Below are 23,939 nucleotides of genomic sequence, written 5' to 3'. Positions count from 1 at the left end.
GAGGGATGTAATTGGCAGCTAAATATTCCTGGATTTTGTTGCTTTAGGTGTGATAGAATTGGAGGTGCAAGAGGGGGTGGTGTAGCATTGCTTGCCAGTGAAAATATTACAGGATAGATTGAAGGGCTCATCCAGGAAGGCTGTATGGGTGGAATTGAGGAATGGGAAAGGGGTAGTCACACTTAGGGGTGTATTGTAGACCACCTAATGTGAAGCGAGACCTAGAGGAACAAATTTGTAGGGAAATCGCAGATATTTGTAATAAGCACAGGTTTGTGATAGTGGGACATTTTAATTTTCCAAATATAGATTGGGAAATCCATTCTGTTAAAGGGCTGGATGGGTTTTGAATTTGTAAAATGTGTACAGGATAGTTTTTTACAGCAATATGTAGAGGTACTGACTGGAGAAGGAGCAGTGTTGGATGAGACGGATGTATGTGTTGGGGAGCACTTTGGATCAAGTGATCATAGTGCCAATGTAATTATGGAAAGGGATAGGTCAGGACATAAGTTTAAGGTTTTCAAGCGGGTCAAAGCTAGATTTGAGGAGATGAGAAAGGATTTACAAGGAGTGGATTTGGACAATTTGTTTTATGGGAAGAATGCAGTAGAGAAATGGAGGTCTTTTAAAGGTGAGATTTTGAGGGTACAAAATCTCTATGTTCCTGTTAGGTTGAAAGGTAGGGTCAAAAGTTTGAGAGAACTATGAATTTCAAGGGATATTAGAAACTTTGTTCGAAAAAAGGAGACACAATAAATATAAGAAACAAGGAATAAAGGAGATGCATGAAGAATACATTGAATGAAAAAGAATCAAGAAAGAAATAAGAAAAGCTAAAAGAAGGTACGAGGTGGCTTTAGCAAACAGGGTGAAAATAAATCCAAAAGGACCCAAATAAATGTTAATAGCAAAAAGAGAGTGAGGGATAAAATTGGTCCATTAGAGAATCAGAGTGAACAACTGTGTGTGGAGCCAAATGAGATGGGAGAGATTTTGAACAAGTTATTTTCTTCGGTATTCACTCAGGAGAAGGATATCGAATTGTACGGGGTAAAGGAAGCAGAGAGGGTAATTATGGAAACTATAGTGATTAAGAAAGAGGAAGTACTGGAGCTTTTGAAGCCTATAAAGGTGGATAAGTCTCCAGGTCCCAATGAGATTTTCTCCAGGACCTTGAGAGAAGTTGGTGAGGAAATAGCAGAAGCTCTGACAGTGATTTTTCAAATCTCATTAGAGATTGCTAATATGGTTCCTTTGTTTAAAAAGGGTTCAAGGAGCAAGCCTAGTAATTGTAGGCCTGTAAATTTAAAGTCTGTGGTAGGTAAGTTAATGGAAAGTGTTCTTAGAAATTATATGTATATATATATATATGTGTGTGTGTAAGTATCTTGAGAGACGGTCTGATCAGGGTCACTCAACACAGGTTTGTGCATGGAAGGTCATGTTTGACCAATCTTGTTGAATTTTTTGAAGAGATGATGAGGGAAAAGCAGTGGATGTTATTGTCAAATCCTGAGGTCAAGCAAAGTCAACACTCTCTACCACTACTGTTTTTTACTCATTATTAGTCCTGTGCAACATGCCAGCTATCACAGTCGATAATCAATCTATATCATCGTGCAAGGCATTATAGTTGATAACCAAACTATATTATTTATTACTATGACATCCTTCCATTATCAAATAAAAAGGTCATCAAATAAATGAATGATGCTTAAACTACTGTTAAAACAGTCAACTTTTGGTACAGATGATTTTCAATGCCAACATCAACTTCAATTTCCAAATCATATATTTTCCTGGATGATTTACAAAACACAGATTTCCAAACCATAAAATACAAAGTTCTCCATGATGAAATATTGAAATCTCCTAGGTGGTCATCGCTGACATTGCAGTCTATCTCCTGGTATTGTCTGGCCTGTGTCTGGACTGCTGACCCCGATGTCCTGCTCAGTTTGTCTGCTGCCTTGATGCTGGTTGCTAGTAGTTTCTCCTTCCAGCTGGTGCATTCCAGGTCCATCAAGCTGTTCATCTCGGCTCTGCTCTCTTGCAGTTTCGTCTGGCATCAACATTACTGGAACGTTGCGATGATAATACTTTTTCACGTGATGTGTTTCTGTTATAATAACACCTTCTTGTGACGAGACTCATCACCTGATTTCCCTCTCTGGACTCTACAATATATGGTTGGAGAATAAACGGTGTGTCCATTTTATTCTGACTTTCTTTCCTCATCAGTACCTCAACCCCTGGTATTACATCTGAATGTCTGGCATTCCTTTTGATGTCCACATACAGTTTGATGCCCCTTTTCTTTTAGCATCATGTTCTTCAACTTCATCGTCATTTACTATGTCAACAACCAGTGGTATTTTGGTTCTGATCTTTCTTCCGAAGAGAAGTTCTGCTGGACTTTTTCCTGTGGTGCTCTGTGGTGTCGCTCTGTATGCTGCTACATAGGTCAAAAAGATTCTTTCCAATCCTTGCATTCTGCTTGAGTGATTCTCATTCTTTTCTCCAGTGACTGATTCTGATGTTCGACTTCTCCATTGGCCTGTGCCCACTTTGGTGTAACCTTGTAGTGGTGTACACCAATCATTCTTGTGAATTCTCAGAATATCTCTGATATGAATTGAGGTCCATTGTCTGAATGTAAAGTCATTGGTAAGCCATGTCTGGTGAAGATCTCCCTCTGTGCTGCAATAGTCTTTCCTGCTGTTGTTGATTTCATTATGACATACTCATAATATCTGCTGTAATAGTCAACAACCACCATAATCGACTCTCCAGTTGCGAACAGGCCCAAGATGTCGACTGCAATATCCTCCCATGGTCCTGCTGGTAGCAGTGTGCTTCGTATCGGTTCAGGTGGGTTAGGTCTGCTTGTCACCTGACATCCATGACATGATCTCATATATTTTTCCACATCTTTTAACATTCCTGACCACCAGACTTTTGTGTGGAGGTTTTATTTTGTCCCAATAACTCCCAAATGTCCCTCGTGAGCCAGTGCTACCATCCTCCCTTTTAATTTCTGTGGAATGACAAATCGGTTTCCCGAGTACACATCTTCCAACTGTGCACAGTTCATCTCTGATGGCCACATATGTTTTTTTTAGTCAGCTGTTCCAGTCACTGCTGTTGATCCGATCCCCAATGTCCATCAGTTCTGGGTCCATACATGATTCCTTCTTGATCTTCCTGGTTTGTGCTGCCCATGGTGTAGTATTCACTGCAGCGAATCTCATGAATGATTCATCCTCCATCTCGTGTGTTGAGTGCTTTACCTCATCGTCATTCAGCAACCTTGATAGTGAATCAGCAATATTGTTTTTCCCTGCTATTTAAATTATCCTGTAGTGATATTGTTATAGTCTCAGGGTCCATCTTTCAATTCTAGCACACAGCTTTGATCTCAGAGAATGAATGGCTTCCAGTGGTCCGTGATTCATTAAGAGCTAGAACTCTATGCCACATAGATAAGCATGGAAATGTTCGCAGACCTATACGAGTCCAAGGGCTTCCTTCTCTGTCTGTGAATAACATCTTTCAACATCAGTAAGTGACTTCTTCACATATGCAATCACCCTCCATTGTTCCTCTTGCTTCTGAACTAGGACTGCTTTTAGTCCCACTGGGCTAGCATCACCTATGACTTGTGCCTAAGCTTTTGGATCAAAATATCCCAATGTATGTGGACTCATCAGGCTTCTTTTCAATTTCTGAAATGCCTTCCTTTGGTTGGGTCTGAACACAAAGTGAGCATTTTTCCTTGTTGGCCTCCTCAGTGGTTCTGCAATAGTTGCTAGATTTAGTATGAAATTTGCACAAAAGTTCACTGGGCCCAGGAAACTTTGTTGCATTCCTTGGTTCTTGAACCTCTGCAACTGCCTTGATTTTACCTTCAGTTGGATTGATACCTTCACTAGTCAGCTTATGACCCATGAACACCATCTTGGATGCACCCAGCAAACATTTGTCTGCATTCACTATCAATCCAGGATCTCTCAACTGGGCTAATGTCTGTCTAAGTATCTCATCATGTTCCTCATGTGTAGCACCATGGACAATGATATCATTTGAGATGTTAGCTGTGCCTGGAACTCCTTGGATCACTTTGTGGATTTTGTGTTGATAGATCTTTGGAGCAGCGTTTACACCAAATAGTAACCTCTTGTATCTAAACAATCCACAATGTGTGACGAATGTAATGATTTTTCGTAACTCTGGCTCTAGATCTAGCTGGTGGAAACTCCATTTCAAATCCTACTGAGAAGACTTTGTTTGTCAAATGTTCCTGTAGGATTTCATCCACTGTAGGAATGGGGTGCATTTCCCTCGCTACTGCTTCATTTCCTCTCCTCATATCAATACATAGTCTGATCTCTCCATTGGATTTTGGGACTACAATGACTGGGCTGACCCAAGGTGACAGTTCCTCCATTGGTTCAATCATGTCTTGGACAAGTTCATGTATTTTTGCTTCTACTTTCTCCCTCAGCCCAAACGGTGTCCTTCTCATGGGTTGTGCAACTGGCCTGACCTCTTGATCTATTTTCAGTTTGATCTGCCTGTTGCTTAGTTTTCCAAATCCTTCAAAAACTGACTGGAATTCCTCCTTCAGACCAATATAGGATTGCACTGAGTTCACATTTCAGACCTATACATAATGCACCCATTACCTGCAGCATCTCCCTACTCAGTAGAGGTTCCCCTCATTCTTCTATGACAACAAACTCTGCCATTGTGGTAGGTGGTGTAAGATTACTCTGGACAACCACCTGCACCTCTGCTGTAAAGCATTCAAATGTTTGAAGTGACTTCAATGAGGTGTATGGAAACAACTTTTTCTCCCATCTTCTGGTTGTACATTTTATCTATTTCCCACAATACTCTGTCTCTGATGTTGATGTCACTCCCACTGTCCACCATGATGTCAACCTTCACACGTCCAATCACTACTGGCAACTTTGCATTTGCATGTTTATTGTTAATGACAAAAGCATATCTTGTCTCAATTTCTTTTTCCTGTTCATCATCACATGTAATTCACATGAGCCATTTTCAACATGACGTGCATTTTGTTCACCCCTCGGCTTACATCCGCCTCTCATCCCCCTTCTTCCTCCACAATTATTTGTAGGTCCAGGTTCACATCTTGCCTGGGGTGGGGCTCTGTATGTCTTGGCAAAATGGCCCTTTCTACCACAGCTTCTGCACACTTGACCCCTGGCTGGACAGCACAAATCCTTTCCAAAATAAACCGATATTGCCACATCGATAACGTTCACAATTATGTTCTGAATAAATAATGTGCTGACCATGATCCTATCCTTTGCTTGCGACAGTAAATATCTTATGAACTTGACAAGAATATGTGCCATCACGTGCAGTGGGGGGATCATCCAATTTCATAGTCTGAAACTGAATTTCCGCTGCGTCAAATGATGCTGCTATTGTCAATGTTTCTGCCAGTGTAAGTGTTGCACCTTTCTCCAACAACTTGCATCTCAGATGGTTTGATGTACAACTTTGTACCACCTTATTTCGAATCTGGTTTTCCAAATCTGCTCCATAATTGCAACCTTCATCCACCTTCCTGAGTCGTGTGACTAATTGAGCAATGCTTTTCATGTCCCTCTCTTTGACCTGTTGAAATATATGGTGTTGGAATGTGGCATTTGATTCCACAACAAAATGCTTTTACAAGGCGTCAACAGCCCTGTTATAATCAGCTTTGTTCCCCGTGTTGGCCAGTGTCTTGAAAATCTCCCGCGGTGTGCCTCAGGGTTCTGTATTGGGTCCCTTGCTGTTTGACATTTACATCAATGATCTAGTTGATGGGGTGATAAATTGGATTAATAAATATGCTGATGGTACTAAAATAGGTGGAATTGTGGATAATGAAGAAGGTTTTCAAAAGATTGCAGAGGAATTTGGACTGCTTCAAAGAGTGGGCTGAAAGATGGCAGATGGAGTTTAATGCTGAGAAGTGCGAAGTGCTTCATTTTGGAAGGAATAATCAAAACTGGACATATGTAGTAAATGGGAGGGCATTGAAGAATACAGTGGAGCAGAAAGATCTAGGAATAATGGTTTATCATTCCCTTAAGTTAGAAGCTCATGTGGATAGGGTGGTGAAGAAGGCTTTTAGTATGCTGACCTTTATAAATCAAAGCATAGAATAAAAGAGTCAGGAGGTGATGTTAAGACTGTTCAAGGCATTGGTGAGGTCAAATTTGGAATACTGTGTGCAGTTCTGGTCACCAAATTATAGGAAGGATATGAACAAGGCAGACAGAATGCAGAGAAGATTTACAAAAATGTAATCTGGGTTTCAGAATCTAGGTTACAAAGAAAGATTGAACAGATTTGGTCTTTATTCCTTGGAGCGTAGAAGGTTGAGAGGGGATTTGATAGAGGTATTTAAGATTATGAGGGGGATAGATAGAGTTGATGTGGATAGGCTTTTTCCCTTGAGGGTAGGAGAGATTGAAACAAGAGGTCATGAATTAAGAGTTAAGGGGGGAAAGTTTAGAAGTAACATGAGGGGGAACTTCTTTACTCAGAGAGTGGTGGCTGTATGAAATGAGCTTCCAGGAGAAGTAGTGGTGGCAGGGTCCATTTTGTCATTTAAGGAAAAACTGGATAGGTATATGGATGGGATGGGAATGAAGGGTTATGGGAAAGGTGCAGGTAGGTGGGACTAGAGGAAAATATTTGGTTCGGTGCGGACTAGAAGGACCGAGATGGCCTGTTTCCGTGCTGTAATTGTTATATGGTTATTAGCTTTATTGCACTGGGGAAGGATGGTATTTGCCATGTTTCTGGGGGATCTCTTGAGCTAAATTACCTATTTATCTATTTTTCTGGAAAGTTTATATATTAGAAGCACAGCAGACAAGCTCTCTTAGATCTTTATTTAAAATGTAATTGCTATCATATGGAATTGTATGACCCTGATTTTAATATTATCCGCACATCTTTGCCAGCTGATTGCAAATGTCCATATTGATTCCAGAACCAAAAATAGATTCTAGATTCCTTCCCAGGTTTAGGATTTGTGTCATTGTACCATGGGTGAGTTGAGGGCAGAGCATCGATGTAGCCTATTTACAATCATCATTCATGTAGCAATAATAAAGTTCAGGCCTCCTTTCTTCTCATTTTACTGGCTACAGCCCTGAGATTATTTTCTTCTCATTCAAATCAAACCTGGCTGGTTTACGAGAGTGAATATATTTGGGTGCATTTGAAACATAACACCTTTAATCATGAGCATTAACAATGGAAAAATAATCACCTCTTAAATACACCCATGAAGTCAACAAGTCGAAGTTTATTTTCTGTGGTAAATACCAATGCTATTTAGAGTTGTTCTTTTTCTAATATATCTTTAGCTTGCTGTGAACAATTATATTTACTGTTACAAGATTGCAAATAATGCAGTCCAAATGTTATCAGTTTGTGTGGCTTGAATTGACGTATCTGTGGCATAGTCCTTTTCCAGTAACATCAGGCAGTGTAAAGGTCATCTGAAGGTAACAGGGGAATTACCGTCGGTTTATTACTGAAGAATGGATTGGAGAAAAATGTAGAGTCCGGTTGCAAATTGGATAAAAGCAGTGGCAGTTGTGGGCGAAGTGCAGGAAATGGAGGGGGTGGGAGTGGAATCACAGAAAGTGCAGCTGTTCATTTGCCCACATCAGGAAATGGCTGTGAAACGTGCAGTCAAATGTAGTAAATGTAAACTATAACACGTTCTGCTTGTGAGAAGGGAGGAAGGTAGTTTGTGTAAAGCTGGTCTTTTATTGATTCTTAGATCTGGAGCTAATGAGGGCTCTGAAAAAGCACAAAACCTAACTTCTGCATTGTCAATGTCATCAATCCAAAGTGAAACATCTTCAGATTTTTTAAGGGATATATTATGAAAATGTTATAATTTAATGATGGAGTAAATGTGGAAGGAATAAAGCTGTCATAAATAACGTGACAAAGTTAGCTCAGTTGAGAACAGTGCAACTGGAACAGTGGAAAAACAAGTTTGGTGATAAAAGTATGGAGTCCTTGAGATGGGGATTAGTCTTGGAGGACTGAATAGCCACATTTTGCTCCTTATACTGATGTTATCATGCAGTAGTCTAGAAACTTGTGTTGTACCCTAATGTTGGTCTGGTCTTTTGCCTGACACTAACTCCTTCACAAATCCTAGGGCCAAGGCCATCCTGTTTACTATACCATGTGAGTATCAGTACCAAAGGAAGTATAGGAAATTGGAATGGCATTTTGCCAGTCTAAAGGCAATTTGTCATAAAGCTTGAGTGTTGCCATCTGGCACTTTTCAAATAGCAGTAAAGTGTTGGTGACTGGGCTCTACCAGATGTGAAATTTTGGTATGTTAAAACAAATAAACCTCAAAAGACTGAGGATGGATTTTTAAAACACAGGCTGCTCACATGCACCAATAATCCTGCATTGGGCTAATTGGTCCATTTTGTAGGTATCTACAGCTCCACCACACTTGATTTTTAAAGATCTAATGGCTTGTAAATCTTATGTTTCAATATTAATGTTTTGGAGTATATGCAAACTTATGAAAGTCTGGATTAAGTCCTTGTAAGGATCCATAACAGTGGTTCTCAACCTGTTTCTTTCCACTCAGATACCACTTTAAGTATTCCCCTTGCTATAGGAGCTCTGATTAGTAAGGAATTGCTTAAGGTGGTATGTGGGTGGAAAGAAAATGTTTGAAAATCTTTGTTTTAATTGTACCTAATTGACTCATTATGTGCATGGTTTCATAACTCCAAAGAAAATGGGCCAATGGCAATTTTTTTCAAGCAAATTATTTCAGTAACAATTGGGTCTAGAGCAGTGGTTCTCAACCTTCCCTTCCCATACCACATAAAGCAATCCCTTACTAATCTCAGAGCACCGATGGCAAAGACATTTAATGAATAGGAAACCATTCCATTCATTGTGGCCATGCTGACTGAAATTTTGTTTTTGGATGTTTCCATCTTCCCACAATCATAATCTTTTAAGTTATAGTACTTGAAGTTTTAATTGAGGTGGTGAGGACATCTGCCTCCACCATCCATTTGGACTGAGTGCCAGATGTCCATCGTTCATTGAGGGCAAATAATTATTTTAAATTCACATCCAACCCTTCCACCAATTAAGTTAATTTTATATTTACTGCTTACAGATCTTGTAACTGAGGGAAATCGTGCACCTATTCATAATTTTATAAATATACATATTTATTTTATATTTTATCAAATAATTCTCCTATCCTCTTTGTTCCAGGGAAACTCTAGCAAAGAGAGCCTCAATTTATAACTATAGTTTATTATATGATGACTTTTTAACCTCTCCTCTCAACTCTTCATTGCTGCCATGTTATTTCTTCATGTTCTCAATGTCTTGGCCAATAAAGGACGATATTCAGTGCACCTCCTTCATCACTGAAAAGATTTTGCACTCACTGAGTTCATAATGTCTAACCACGTCTATTGTGGAATGTATAAATTTCCATCTACATAGCACGAGCAGCTCAACGTACATCTAGTTTCCTGAACCTTTCACCACAGCCTGTCTCTGGAACCTCCCACAAAACAGGGTTGCAGCCCAGATTCGTCATTTGACACAACCTTTTAAAGGTGACAGGCTTAAATTAACAATCATTATTCACACCCCATATTGTGTATATTTCACTTCTTCCATTATTTTTCAAAAAAAAAGGAAACCCAAAATGATTTAGTTAGATAAATCTTCTGGGGCCAATTAAGTGTATTCTGTGACATAAGGGAAGCAAGGGATGAAATTGCAGGGCAGAGATATTTCCATATATTTAGACATGGGTCAGACTCTAGAACGATGGTTCTCAACCTTTTTCTTTCCACTCACATACGACTTTAAGTAATCCCTTTGCTATCGGTTCTCTGTGATTAATAAGGGATTGCTTAAGGTGGTATGTGAGTGGGAGGCGAAGGTTGAGAACCACTGCTCTAGACCCGATTGTTACTGAAATATTTTGCTTGAGAAAAATTGTCTTTGGAGTTATGAAACTGTGCACATAATGAGTCAATCAGGTACAGTTAAAACTGTGGTTTTCAAACTTTTTCTTTACACCCACATACCACCTTAAGCAATTCCTTACTAATCAGAGCTCCTATAGCATAGGGAACACTTAAAATGGTATATGAGTGGAAAGATAAAGGTTGAGAATCACTGTTCTAGAAGACTAGATGATGGCTACTGTAATGCCTCAATTTAAGAAGGGGTGCATTAACAAGCCAGGGAATTGTAGGTTGGTGACCTTAACATAAATAATGCAAAGGATTACTGGACAGGATTCTCAGGGACAAAATCTCCCAACATTTGGATACGCAAAGACTGACTTTATTCATGGCTTTATGCATTATAAATCATGTCTCATAAATTTTTTTCAAGAGCAGTCAAAAAGCTTGATGAGCAGTCAAAAATTGATAGACATTGTCTCCATAGATCTTAGCAAAGCTTTTGACAAGGTCTCCATTGGTAGGAGAGTTTGAAACATAGGATTTGATGGATTTGGCTGAACTAGCCAATTGGATACAAAATTTTGATGGAAGGCATTAGAGGGTGTTGGTGGAGGGTAAGTTATTCAGGTTGGAGGCTTTTGCCCAGTGCTATGCTGTGGGAATCACTGCTGGATCTACTGTTTTTGTCATCTATATCAAGAATTTGGATGAGAAAGTTGCTTACAGTAAATTTGCAGATGATACTGATATAGTGGATAGTAAGGAAGGCTATCTTAGATTACAACAGGATCCAGAACACCTGGGGAAGTGGGCCAAGGAATGAGAGGGAAGTTCAATTCAAGTTTATTATTATCTGACTGCACATATACAATCTGATGAAAAAGTGTTTCTCTGGAACATGGTGCACACGCATTACACATATAGTACACAGTACCTGATAATCATAAGGCATAATTTAATATCAATATATTTAAATATTTTGGGATGATTTACTATTTACAGGATAAAGTTAATCAATCTCACAGCCTGAGGGGAGAAATTATTTCCCAGCCTGGCAGTCCTGATTTGATGCTCAAAGACACTATGTGCTGGATGGAAAGGCTCTTCTATAATTCTTTGAGCCCCATTTAGCAATTGAGGAAAGGGAGATCCCAGGGATCTTCTCAGATATTTTTGTGATCCTCTGTATTGACTTCTGGTCTGATCCTTTGCAGCTACCATAACATGCAATGATGCAACCAAATAGGACGCACTCTATTATGCTCCTGTAAAAGTTGTCAAGATGTGGTCTGGTCGCCTTATTCTCCTCTATCTCCCGAGGAAGTATAGGCACTGCTGTGCCTTCCTGAATAATGAGTAGGTGGTGTGGGTTTGGATAGGTCATCCTTTATATGCACACCAAGGAATTTTGTACCCATTAACCTCTCTATGATGGGACCATTGATGTGTAATGGAGAATTATCAAATTTCATCCTCCTGAAGTCCACAATCATCTCCTTTTTCTTGTCCATATTGAAACTCAGTTTGTTGTTTTTGCACAATTTTATGAGCCTGTGACTAGTGGTGTGCCTCAGGGATCTGTGCTGGGACCATTGTTTGTTGTCTATATCAATGATCTGGATGACAATGTAGGAAACTGGGTCAGCAAGTTTGCTGATGACACTAAGATTGGATGCATTGTAGACAATGTGGAAGGATTTCAAAGCTTACAGAGGGATCTGGACCAACTGGAAAAATGGGTCAGAAATGGAAGATGGAATTTAATGCAGACGTGTGAGGTGTTGCATTTTGGAAGGACTAACTAAGGTAGGATATACATAGTAAATGGTAGGACACTGAGGAGTGTGGAGAAACAAAGGAATCTGGGAATATAGATACATAATTCCCTGAAAGTGGCATCACATTTACTAGGATCTTGCTGGGTCTTCAGGAGTTGAGTTACAGGAAAAGATTAAACAAATTGAGAGTTTATTCCTTAAAGCATAGAAGAATGAGGGGAGATTTGATAGAGGTTTACAAAATTATGAGTGAAATAGACAGAGTAAATGCTATTTCCACTTAGATTGGGAGAGATAAACACAAGAGGACATGGCTTTAGGGTGAAAGTTTAGGAGGTACATTAAAGGGAACATCTTCACTCAGAGAGTGGTGGGAGTTTGGAATGAGCTGCTACCTGCCATAGTAAATGCAGGCTTAATCTTAAGATTTAAGAATAAATTGGATAGATACATCAGAGAGGTCTGAAGGGTTATGGAATGGGTGCAGGTCAGTGGGACTATAAGAATGATGTTTTGGCACAGACGAGAAGGGCTAAATAACCTGTTTTCTGTGCTGTAGTTTTCTATGGTTTCCAACCTCCACTCTGTAAGCCAACACATCATTATTGCTGATATGGATTGTATCATCTCCAAGTGATGATTCCATTTAAACTGATTCTGGGAGTGTAGTTGTGAGTTAACAGCATGAACTCTATAGACAACTGAGCACTCAGGTCTGAGGTGTGAAGGCCTCAGGCACAAAATGTTGGTAAAATATCTTTACCTATTATGGACACTAAGAGATTAGCTGAGTTTCTTCAGCATTTCTGTGAGTTTTTACACAGTTCTGAGGCGCACCAGTGCTCAGTGTGATGGGACAAGGTTTTACTACCAACCTAGAATGATTGATCTTTTGGTCTAGAATCCAATTGCAAAGTGGTGTGTTGAGTGTCAGTGAGGACAGATTATCCACCAACCTCTCAGGTATGATTATGTTGAACGGTGGTCGATGACATCAGCCTAGTGCATGATGTGCTTTTCTCCAGATGGATCAGGACAGAGTGGAAGGTCAAGGCTATTACATCGTCTGTGAACCAGTTTGGACAGTAGGATTACTGGAATGGGTCCAATGTTGCTGGAAGATGTGATTTGACGCATTCCATTACCAGTCACTCAACGCCCTTCATGATTGTAGAGGTTAGTCCCACTGGGCGATCGTCATTTAGTTGAGTTACCATCACTCCTTTTGGACCCCGAGATGATGGTGGCTGCCTTGAAGCTTACCAGAAGAGTGGACTGCTGCAGGGAGACATTGAAGATGTCAGTTAGGATCTCCATCAGCTGGGGTGTATAGTTAGGTAAGTGTGAAGTGGTACATATTGGTAAGTGAAAACTTGTACAATGAACGGTGGAGTACTGGAGAGTGTTATAGGAAAGGGAGACCAAAGAAAACAAATGCATATGTGATAGTACAGATCTATCACCAATGTATATAGTTACAGTATCTAGACTGTGCTTACAGCGATTAGCTGAGAGCTTAGCCACGCCTACTGTTAAAGGGTTGTGTCCCTAGCCAGGTCGGATCATTCCGGACTGGTCGGCCACCTGTGAAGAGCTCCTGTCTTTTGCTAATAAAAGCCTTGGTTTGGGTCAACAAGTCTTTGATTCTTTCGACGAGCTCTACAGCATAGTTCCCTAAACGTAATGACACAGGGTAGTGAAGAAGGCATTTTGTACACTTCCTTCATCCATTAGGTCATAGAATATAGGTATTGGGTGTCGTGTTACCACTGTATGATGATGTTGGCGAGGCCACATTTAGAGTTTTGTATGCAGTACTGGTTGCACAGTTATAGGACAGATGTCATTGAGATGGAAAGGGTAAGTCTCTGGGACTAGAGTGCTTGAGATGCATGAAAACATTGGATCAGCTAGGCCTTTTACTCTGGAGTGCAGGAGCTAAGCAATGAGGGCACAGGTGAGATTACTGTCTTATTTCTGGTGCAGGGGAGTCCAAAACTTGGAAGCATAAGTTCAGAGTGAGAGGAGAAAGACTGAAAAAGAACCTGAGGGGCAAACTATTCACACAGAGAGCAGTGGATATATAGAATGAACTGCTGGAATAAGCTGCAGAGGCTGATATAGTTGTGATATTTAAAATATATTTGGACTGAACGATTTGGAGGGATATGGGACAAATGTAAACCGATGGGACAATCTTAGTTGACATCCTGGCTGGCATGGGCAAGTTGGGCCAAAGGACCAGTTTCCATGCTGTACAGCTCTATGACTCTTTGGTTTAACTTGTTTTCCAAATGTAATCATTTATGTGCACACACTATGATCTTTGCCACGGTGATGGTGTTATATGTGTTGAAGTCCAAGGTTCAGTGGGTATTGAAATATTATCCATCTTCGACTGAAATTTGTACATTTTGGTAATGATAAGGTTCTGTTCAAATCTATGCTTTATGTTTTTGATATACTAATACATATTTTAAAATGCTGTCCTCATATATGGCTCCCTACTAGTCTTTTCCATCTATTCCCTTCCATATTTTACATCATTCCTTGGCAAAATTAATAAACATATTCTTAGTTTATGTCCCCATGATATTCCTGTGTTCTCTTTATTCCTTCATATATTTTTATTCTCTCTGCTCAATTTTGACTCTGGCTTTGTTGGTGTATCACTGTAACTATGGGCCATAATTTTGTCCAAGACCAAATTGAACAGGAGCTAGAATTTGTAATTTTCCCCTTTCTTCATTAATCTGCTATATCTCTGCATTGAAATTAACTGGAAGTTGGAGGTGAAAACATTGTAGTGCCTTCTATAGGTTATCAGCACCCTTTGTGACAGATGAAGGGAATTATATTTCCTTGAAAAGACACATTGCTGGGTTATTCAAGAACGGTCTAAGGTTTGAAGCAGGAAATGCAAGCCTGAAAAGTGAATTCAACAACAGATCAGGAACACAAAGACAGATTCATTGTGAACGAGGGAGTGAAAAGAGCAGAAAGAGAATGTGAATGAATTCAGAAACACCTTCATATGCTGGCTGGAAATCTGATATAGAAATGACAGGAAACACTGGGTAGGTCTGTGAAAAGAGAAATCGCAGAGACCTTTCATCAGAACTGGATTTTGATGTAATTTCAGAGGAAAAGACTCTGACTTGAAACATTAACTCTGTTTCTCTTTGTATTGATGCCGCCTGATCTGCTGATGTTTGTAGCATTTTCTGATTTCATTTATAAGAAGTAAAAGTTTCTGATAACAACTCAAAGCTGAAGGATTGAGATCTCATACATTCAGCATTAGTTTACTGTGCCAAGAATGACATTTGATAATAAAATAAATTAAAATTTATCTCACAATTTCAAAGGATAATTTGATTAAATGGTCATACCCTATGGTACTTAATTTCCGTGTGTGTGTGTCTCTCTCTCTCTCTCTCTATGTATATCGATATCTATAATCTGTCTATCTATCTATGTACAAGTACAACCCATTTTATGAATATCCACTTTATGAAAACTTGCTTTGATGTAAAGATTTGAATGGGTGTTCACCTTTATGAAAATAGCCTTCAATAACAGTAAATGGGTCTTCGCTTTATGCCATTTTGGTGCACAAAATGTTTCGTAGGAATGCTCTAGTTTTGTAACACGGGGTATACCTGCATATGTATATAGATAGATAGACAGATACAGATATATAGATATATAATTGTTAGATATCTATCTATATATCCATCTACATAAATAAACCCTATAGTAATGAATTCATGTGTGTGTGTCTATATTATGAGAGAGAGAACTATAGAACATTACAGCACAGAAAATAGGTCATTTGGCCCCTTCCTAGTCCCACTGACTTGCTCCCATTCCATAACCCTCCAGGACTCTCCCATCTATGTACCTGTCCAATTTATTATTAAAACACATGATCGAGTTTCCATTCACCACATCAGATGCCAGCTCATTCCACATTCCCACCACTCTGAGTGAAGAACTTCCCCCTTCAGTTTAAAACTATGACCTCTCGTATTTATCTCCCCCAATCTAAGTGAAAAAAGCCTAATTGCTCCACTCTGTCTACACCTCTCAAAATCTTGTAAACCTCTTTCAAATCTCCCCAATTGCTCCAAGAAATAGTCCAAACCTTTTTAATCATTTCCTGTAACTGAACTCCTGAAGACCCAGCAATATCTTAGTAAATCTTCTCTGCACTCTTTCAATCTTACTGATATTCTTCCTGTTTGGTGACCAGAACTGCACACAATACCCCAAATTCAGGTTCACCAATGTCATGTCTTATACAACTTCACCATAATATCCAACTCCTATATTCAATACTTTGATTTATGAAGGCCAAGATGCCAGAAACTTTCTTTACAGCACTGTCTACATGTGACACCACCTTCAGGGAATAATGTATTTGTATTCCCAGATCTCTCTGCTCCTCTGCACTCCTCAGTGCCCTATCATGTACTATATATATATATATATATATATGTCTCCTACCTTAGTTTTCTCTTTCAAAATGCATCACCCCCCCTACACTTGTCTGCATTAAACTCCATCTGTCATTTTTTTACCCATTCTCTTAACTGGTCTAGATCCCTCTGCAAGCTTTGAAAATATTCCTCACTGTCCATAATGCCTCCAATCTTAGTGTCATCTGTAAACTTGCTGATCCAATTCACCACATTATTCACATTATACAGATCATTGGTATATACAACAAAAAAAAACCAATGATCCCAACACAGATCCCTGAGGCACACCACTAGTCACAATCTGAGAAGCAACCATCTGCTACCACTCTCTGTTATCTCCCACAGAGCCAATTTTGAATCCAGTTTACAACCTCTCCTTGAATACCCAGTTTCTGAACCTTCTGAACAAACCTCCCATGTTGGACCTTGTCAAAGGCTTTACTAAAGTCCATGTAGACAACATCAACAACCCTTCCCTCATCTATCTTCCTAATAACTGCCTTGAAAAACTTACAACATTCATTAAACATGACCTACTCTACACAAAGCCATTCTGACGATCCTTAATAGGCCCATGGCTGTCCAAATACATATATAACCTATCCCTCAGAACTCTCTTCAACAATTTACCCACCACTGACATCATGCTCACTGGTCTATAATTACCTGATTTATTTTTGGAGTCATTTTTAAACAATGAGACAACATGAGCTGCCCTCCAATTCTCTAGCACCTCACTGATGGCCGAGGACATTTTGTATCTATCAGCCAGGACCCCAGCAATTTCTACACTAGTCTCCCTCCAGGTCCGAAGAAATATCATATCTGACCCAGGTGATTTATCTACATTTATTTGCTGAAAGGCAACAAACACCTCTTCCTCCTTAATTCTCATATGTTCCACGACCATTCTGTTTGTTTCCCTTCCTTCCTTATGTACTATGCCAGTTTTCTGAGTGAATACTGATGCAAAAAATCCATTCAAGATCTCCCCCCTTGCATGAGGCTCCACACATAGTTGACCACTCTGATCCTCTAGGGGTCCAATTTTGTCCCTTACTATCCTTTTACTCTTAATATACTTATAGAAACTCTTCTGGTTTACCTTCATATTATCTGTCAGAGCAAACTCATGTTTTTGCCTTCCTGATTTCCGTCTTGAGTATTTTCTTGCATTTATTTTGTACTCTTCAATTACCTCATTAACTCTTTGCTGCCTTTAGTTACTATAAATCTCCCTCTTTTTTCTTAATCAGATTGCCAATATCCCTTGAAATCTAGGGTTCCCTCAGAATTTAACTTTGCATTTAATCCTAACATGCAATGTTAGAAACATGCAAACTCTGCACTCTCAAGATTTATTTCTTTGAAGTCCATCCACTTACTTAACACAAAACCATAAAACAACATATCCCCATCCACTCTTCCTAGATCTTTTCTCATTTCCTCAAAATTTGCCTTCCTCCAACTTAGAATCCCAACACAAGAACCAGACTTATCCTTTTCCATAAATAACTTGAATCTAATGACAAATCTTTGTCTGCCTTAAAGTAAAGGAAATTCAATGTAATATTAACTTTTCTGTTTTATTACATGACAATAAAAGAATCTTGAAGAGGTAGCACATATGTGACTTCTTGCACATAGATGCACGTGACAAGATACTCTTTGTTCTTAAAGATTAGCAGAGCTGCACAGTGAAGATTTTGCAAGCACAATTCCCATCTATTTTCTACCCGTATCATTCAGGAAAGTATAAACCAACTTCATTGTTCCATACCCTTCAGGTATCAATGATCTCCTCACACTCATGGTTAGTTGGTAGCAGTTCCCATATTCTTGCAGAGCACATAAGGATACATTTGAACCCTTAAGATACTCAATTTATTCCACAATCCTATCTCAACTAATTTTGTTCAGCTCCAAGTCTTGCCTTCAACTTCTTTGTTTCTAGCAGTTCTAGTTCTGCAGTCTAATGTTGAAGCTGAAATGTCATATCCCCAGATCATTCTGTTCAATCTTTTCTGCACCTTTTAGGACCTTCCTAAAAAATCGTGACCGAAACTGGACACACTATTCAATTTGAAGCCCAGCCAGTGTTTTATCCATGTTCAACACAACTTTCCACTTTGAACTCAATGTGTCTCCTCACAAGGCCCAGGATCACACATTCTTTTCAAATTGCCCTTTCAACCATGCCCTGGTAATTTCAACGTTGTACATATCCCTGTCAAAGAGCAAGAAAATATGATTAGACATCTGGATTTTAGTAAGATTAGTCCCATGGAAATACATGTTGCCTTTTCCAGCATTCAGTACTTGGACCTTGTCATTTTCCTCTATTTACCTGTGCAGAAATAAGGGAATTGTGTAATCAGTATATTCAAGTTAGAAAATGATATTTTTCTTTTTAAAATATTTTTATTGATATTTTACAATAAAAAAATTTGAACAGCACAATTATGAATTGTGCTACAAGATCAGAAAAATAGTTACAATAATCAAAGTACAAGTTCCAAAGCACACTCAAGACACTAAAATAGTACATAACAAAGAAAGAAAGAAATTTCAAAATCCCTTCCCTTAAGCAAGGTTGAAGATGTGCATTCATAAATCCAGGTGGCAGTCTTAGAGAGGGACGGCACAATGCCAGGATTCCTGTTTAACACTAAATCTTAAGATTATGGTAGTCGTCTAAGAGCAAATCCCATATCATTTGAAATTTAACATTTGAGTTATTAGCCACATATCTATTTTTTTCCACAGTTTAAACAGGACACAATATCCCTTAGCCATTGTGGAATTGTAGGTGGAGTATTATCTTTCCATTTAATCAAAATTGTACGTTTGGCCATTAATGAGAGAAAAGATAAAATGCGGCATTGAATTGAAGTTACTTTCCTATTAGCTTCTCTTTTTCTGAAATTGACATATTGGAACATGCTCTCCATACTTAAACAAGTGTAAAGAATAGGCTCAAACAGTTTTATTTAAAAAAAAAACTGGTTTTTATTCTGCTATTAGTATTGCTGGTAACTATTTACTGACACAGCCAAAAAAAATACCTAGGAAACTGCAAGAGAGGTGCATTCAGGACCTCACATACATCTTCAAATGTTAAAACAAAAACATGAAAGGCAGGCATTACATTTCCCAACATGTGATAAATAGAAGGCATTGAATGCATGGTGCTGATGACCACACATCCATTTATTTGTCTTACAAGCTGAACAGGGCTTCGTATTTAATATGTAAGGAAACAACTGTGCCTAAGAGTAGAGACAGTATTCTCGTCTCTCAACCTCCAACCCCAACTTCCGACCTCACCCTCCCACCCACATGGCCCACCATTAAAATTTCCACATTATACACAAGCTTGATTTGGTTTACATCAATTATGTTTCAGAACTCACCAAACTTTTACATGAAGGAATTCAATTTCCATTAATTTGATCCCCTCCCCCGAAATGTGTAAAATTTTCAATCGTGGCTTCAGTATTAGCATTAAGAAATCCAATTATACAAAAGTTGAATCAAGCTACAGTGATGGCACAATAACTTCTTAAGTTTGGTTTTGTGTCGAGAAATACAAGCTGACAGTACCTTTTCCTACCACTAAGGCTGCACCGGTTGATCATGTAATGTAGATGGAGGTTTAAAAAAAGTTATAGTAACATTTAACCGAAATTTAGGTGGATATATGCATATTGTAAAAATGACCATAGCTATACATCAGTCCACCAATGAACTAGAGAAGAAAATATATTTGTTGGCTTTTAAATATTGCTAGCAAACAAGAGATGATAGCAACAGTATATAAATGAGAGACCAGAATAATCAAGACAATATTGTATTAGGTTTAAAATCAATTCAAGATCTTTTTAAAATCAAGTGACTGTAAATATATGGTAGGGTGCACTTGTCTTGCATTTGAGCTTTATAGAACACCGCAAAATGCCTATGCCTTGGGCGCTTAGCTTGCAGGGGAGCCCGTGTGGCCATTTCAAGGACTTCTCTCACGCCCTCTTTAGTTTTTGCTGAGCATTCCATGTAACCATATGCACAAATCTTGGTGACCATCTCTTTGCCTTCTTCAGGTTTCACAGGCTCCTGCTTCATCTTTGCCAGTTCTCTTCATGTATGCTCATCATTCCTCAGGTCTTTTTTTTGTTCCCAACAAGGATCATGGGTAAACTTGGGCAAAAATATTTCACTTCTGGGGTCCACTTTTCTGGAATATTTTCTAAACTGTCAGGGCCATCAATTGAAAAAACACATTACAATGACATCGGTATCTGGAGAGGAGAGAAGTCGAAGTCACTCATAATCTTCTTGTCCTACTGTGTCCCAAAGAGCTAGTTCAACCTGCTTTCCGTCGACTTCAATATCTGCTACATAATTTTCACAAACTGTTGGAACATACACCTTGGGGAACTGATCTTTACTGAAGGCAAGTAATAGGCACGTCTTCCCACAAGCACTGTCACCAACTATAATGAGTTTTTTGCGTATGGCTGGCATCATCACACCCAAATAGCCCATCAGATGAGGCTGCCTGCTGTTTGAAAAGCCCCCAAGCAAAGAGAAACAACCCCGTTTCACATTCAATACAGACGGGTTTGCACATTAGCTTCTCGAAATGTTCCAGAAAGAGCAAGTAAAGGGCTAGGTTCCAAAAATCATCGCTAATGTTTGAAAAACTTCCTTCCAAAGTTTTTCTAAACTAGGGCAGTTCCAAAACATATGGATGTTTTATGTTAAATAAAATGCCAATCAGAATATTGTTTAATGGTTAGATTGGATTTACAATGAAACAAATGGATGAACTAGCAAGTTTGGATTGAATTTCAATTAAGGTATGCTGATTGGATTTCAGGGAACGTGGTTTGGATGTTGTATGGATGGGTCTGTGTTCTTAGGATTGTTTTAAATAACATATTTTGAAGTGATTTGGCTTAGTGATGTGATTGGATTGGACAAGATTGTATTTGGACTAGACATTTTAATGAGTTTTGGGTATTACAGGTACTCAGATTTATTTAATTTGCTATGACGGGAAGAGAAGGTAGAATTAAATTAATTTTGATTCAGGTAGGAACTGAGTTTAAGATTGTTATTTTATTTGATCTATGTTCTATGATGTCTGATATTTTGATTAGGTTATATGATCTCAATTGATTTTATGCTTTCAACCAGTGGACTTGATTTAATTTTACTTGATTTGCTGGACTGGATAATGTAATATGATTGGATTCATACTGGACCTGTGCTTTGGCTTGGATAGGATTTGGACGATTGCTGGATGTCATTTCATTTAATTTCATTTCAAGTTCAAGTTCATTTATCATCTGATTGTATCAGTAAACCCGACGAAACAGCATTTTCTGGTCCACAGTACAAAACATGCAGACGTATACATAGTACCTATATACATATATTAAAATACATTTTTTATAAATCGTAGAGTCACAGGGAGTTATTTTAGCAGTTCAACAGTCATTCATCAGTCTCACCACCTGCTGAAAGAAGCCGTCACTCAGTCTGGTAATTTTGGCTCTAATATCTCTTTCCTGAAGGGAATAGCTGGAAGATGCTGTGTAGGGTAGGGATCCTAACAGATTTTATGAGCCCTTGTTGAACAACAATCCCAGAAAATCACATTGATGGTGGGGGGGAGGGGTGACAAGGGGGAGAGAGTCCCTAGTGATCTCTCTGCCACTTTAATGGTCTTGTGGATTGACCTCCAAACCAATGCTCTACACTGATATGCAGCCATCCAGGACATTCTCGATAGAACGCCTGTAAAAGGTTGGCAGATTGGTGACTGGTAGCCTTACATACCTCAGCCTTCTAAGAAAGTGCAGTTGCTGTTGCACCTTCCTGACAGGTGAGGAGATGTTATATGTCCAGGATAGGTTACTTCTTGGGTGGATTCCGAGGAACTTTGTGGTCTCCATTTTTTTCAATACTGAGCTATTAATGTGTAATGGTGGCTGGCTATTCATGGTCCTTCTTTGTCTTGTCTGTGTTCAGACTCAGCTTCTTGTTCATGCACCATTTCATGAGGTTGATTTTTTAAAACATTTTACCTGTAGTGTGACACATTGTTGTTGTTGATGAGGCCAAATTGACGACACTGTTGGAGCTGGATTTGGTGATGCTGTTATGGGTCAGTAGCATGAACAAGAGCAGCCTGAGCACATAGGCCTGAGGTGCGCCATTGCTGAGGGCGACTGTGTTCAATGATATGGTGCTAACCCGGCCAGAGTGTGGCCTTTCCGTTAAGAAGTCCAGAATCCAGTTACAGAGAGGGCTATTGAGTCTCAGTGAGGACAGCTTCTCCACCAGTCTCTGGAATATGTTTGTATTAAAATCTGAGCTGAACATTCTCCAGGTGGGTCAGGATGGAGTGCAGGGTCCAGACTATGTTATGGTGTGGGATTGAAGTTTGTCTTGTGGATCTGTTTGATTTGCAAGTGCAATATGATAATGCTGGATTCATTCAGGAGGCTGATAGCTGCAGTGTCAAAACTGACCTAAGCCTGTTGATGTGCCATTCACACATTTGAGCCTTCTCCACGAAGGGAGAAGGGAGTATCTTGCGTAGTGGGGGGGGGGGGTGATTGTCATTCAGTGTGTTGTCTGTCTTTTCTGGAGATGTAGATGGAGACCATGGAAGGGAGGAAGGTTTGTGTGATGTTTTTCTGAGTTGCATTCATTATCTTCTAGCTTCTTCTGATCTTGAGCAGAGCAGCTCCTATATAACCATATAACAATTTAGCATAGAAACAGGCCAGTTCATGCCAAACACCTTTTCCCACCTAGTCCCATTGACCTGCACCCAGCCCATAACCCTCTATGCCTCTCTTATCCATATACCTATCCAACTTTTCCTTAAATATTAAAATCGAGCCTGCATCTACCACTTTGGCAGGAAGCTCATTCCACACTCCCAGTGAAGAAATTCCCCCTTATGTTTCCCCTAAACTTTTCCCTCTTCAATCTCAATCCATGTCCTCTTTTTTGAATCTCCCCCACTCTCAATGGAAAAAAGCCTGTCCACATTGACTCTATCTGTCCCCCTCATAATATTAAATAGCTCTATTAAGTCACTCTTCAATCTTCAACACTCCAGGGAATAAAGTCCTAGCCTGTTTAACCTTTCCCTGTAACTCAAACCCTGAAGCCCAGGCAACATTCTTATAAATCTTCTCTGCACTCTATTTTGTCGATATCTTTTCTATAATTTGGTGACCAAAACTGCCCACAATATTCCAAATTTGGCCTCACCAATGCCCTATACAACTTCAGCATGATATCCCGACTCCTGTATTCAATACTTTGATTTATGAAGGCCAACATACCAAAAGCTTCCTTCACCACCCTATCTGACTCCTCACAGATCCTCAAGGGATCCTCAAGGGACCCTATTTTATCCTTTATTATTCTTTTACTTTTAATGTACCTGTAGAAACCCTTTGGATTTATTTTTTACCTCCTGCCAAAACAGCCTCATATCTCCTTTTAGCCTTTAAAATATCTTTAAGATATTTTTTGGCACCCTTTATATTCCTCAAGCACCTCATTTATTTCCTCCTGTCTATGCTTGTTGTTCAGAGAATTATGTACCAGAATTCCTAAATCCC

The 23,939-nt window shown here is 39.2% G+C and overlaps 1 pseudogene; it reads right to left on the bottom strand.

Moving 5' to 3' along the window:
• Window positions 1-20,128: 20,128 nt before the first annotated feature.
• LOC138752284 (transforming protein RhoA pseudogene) lies at window positions 20,129-20,817 on the bottom strand (annotated as a pseudogene).
• Window positions 20,818-23,939: the final 3,122 nt, after the last annotated feature.

The sequence above is a fragment of the Narcine bancroftii genome, chromosome 1, assembly GCF_036971445.1.
Source record: "Narcine bancroftii isolate sNarBan1 chromosome 1, sNarBan1.hap1, whole genome shotgun sequence".
NCBI classification, from domain to species: Eukaryota; Metazoa; Chordata; class Chondrichthyes; order Torpediniformes; family Narcinidae; genus Narcine; species Narcine bancroftii.
Note: the sequence above shows the minus strand (reverse complement) of the source record. Positions and strands in the feature narration are given on the sequence as shown.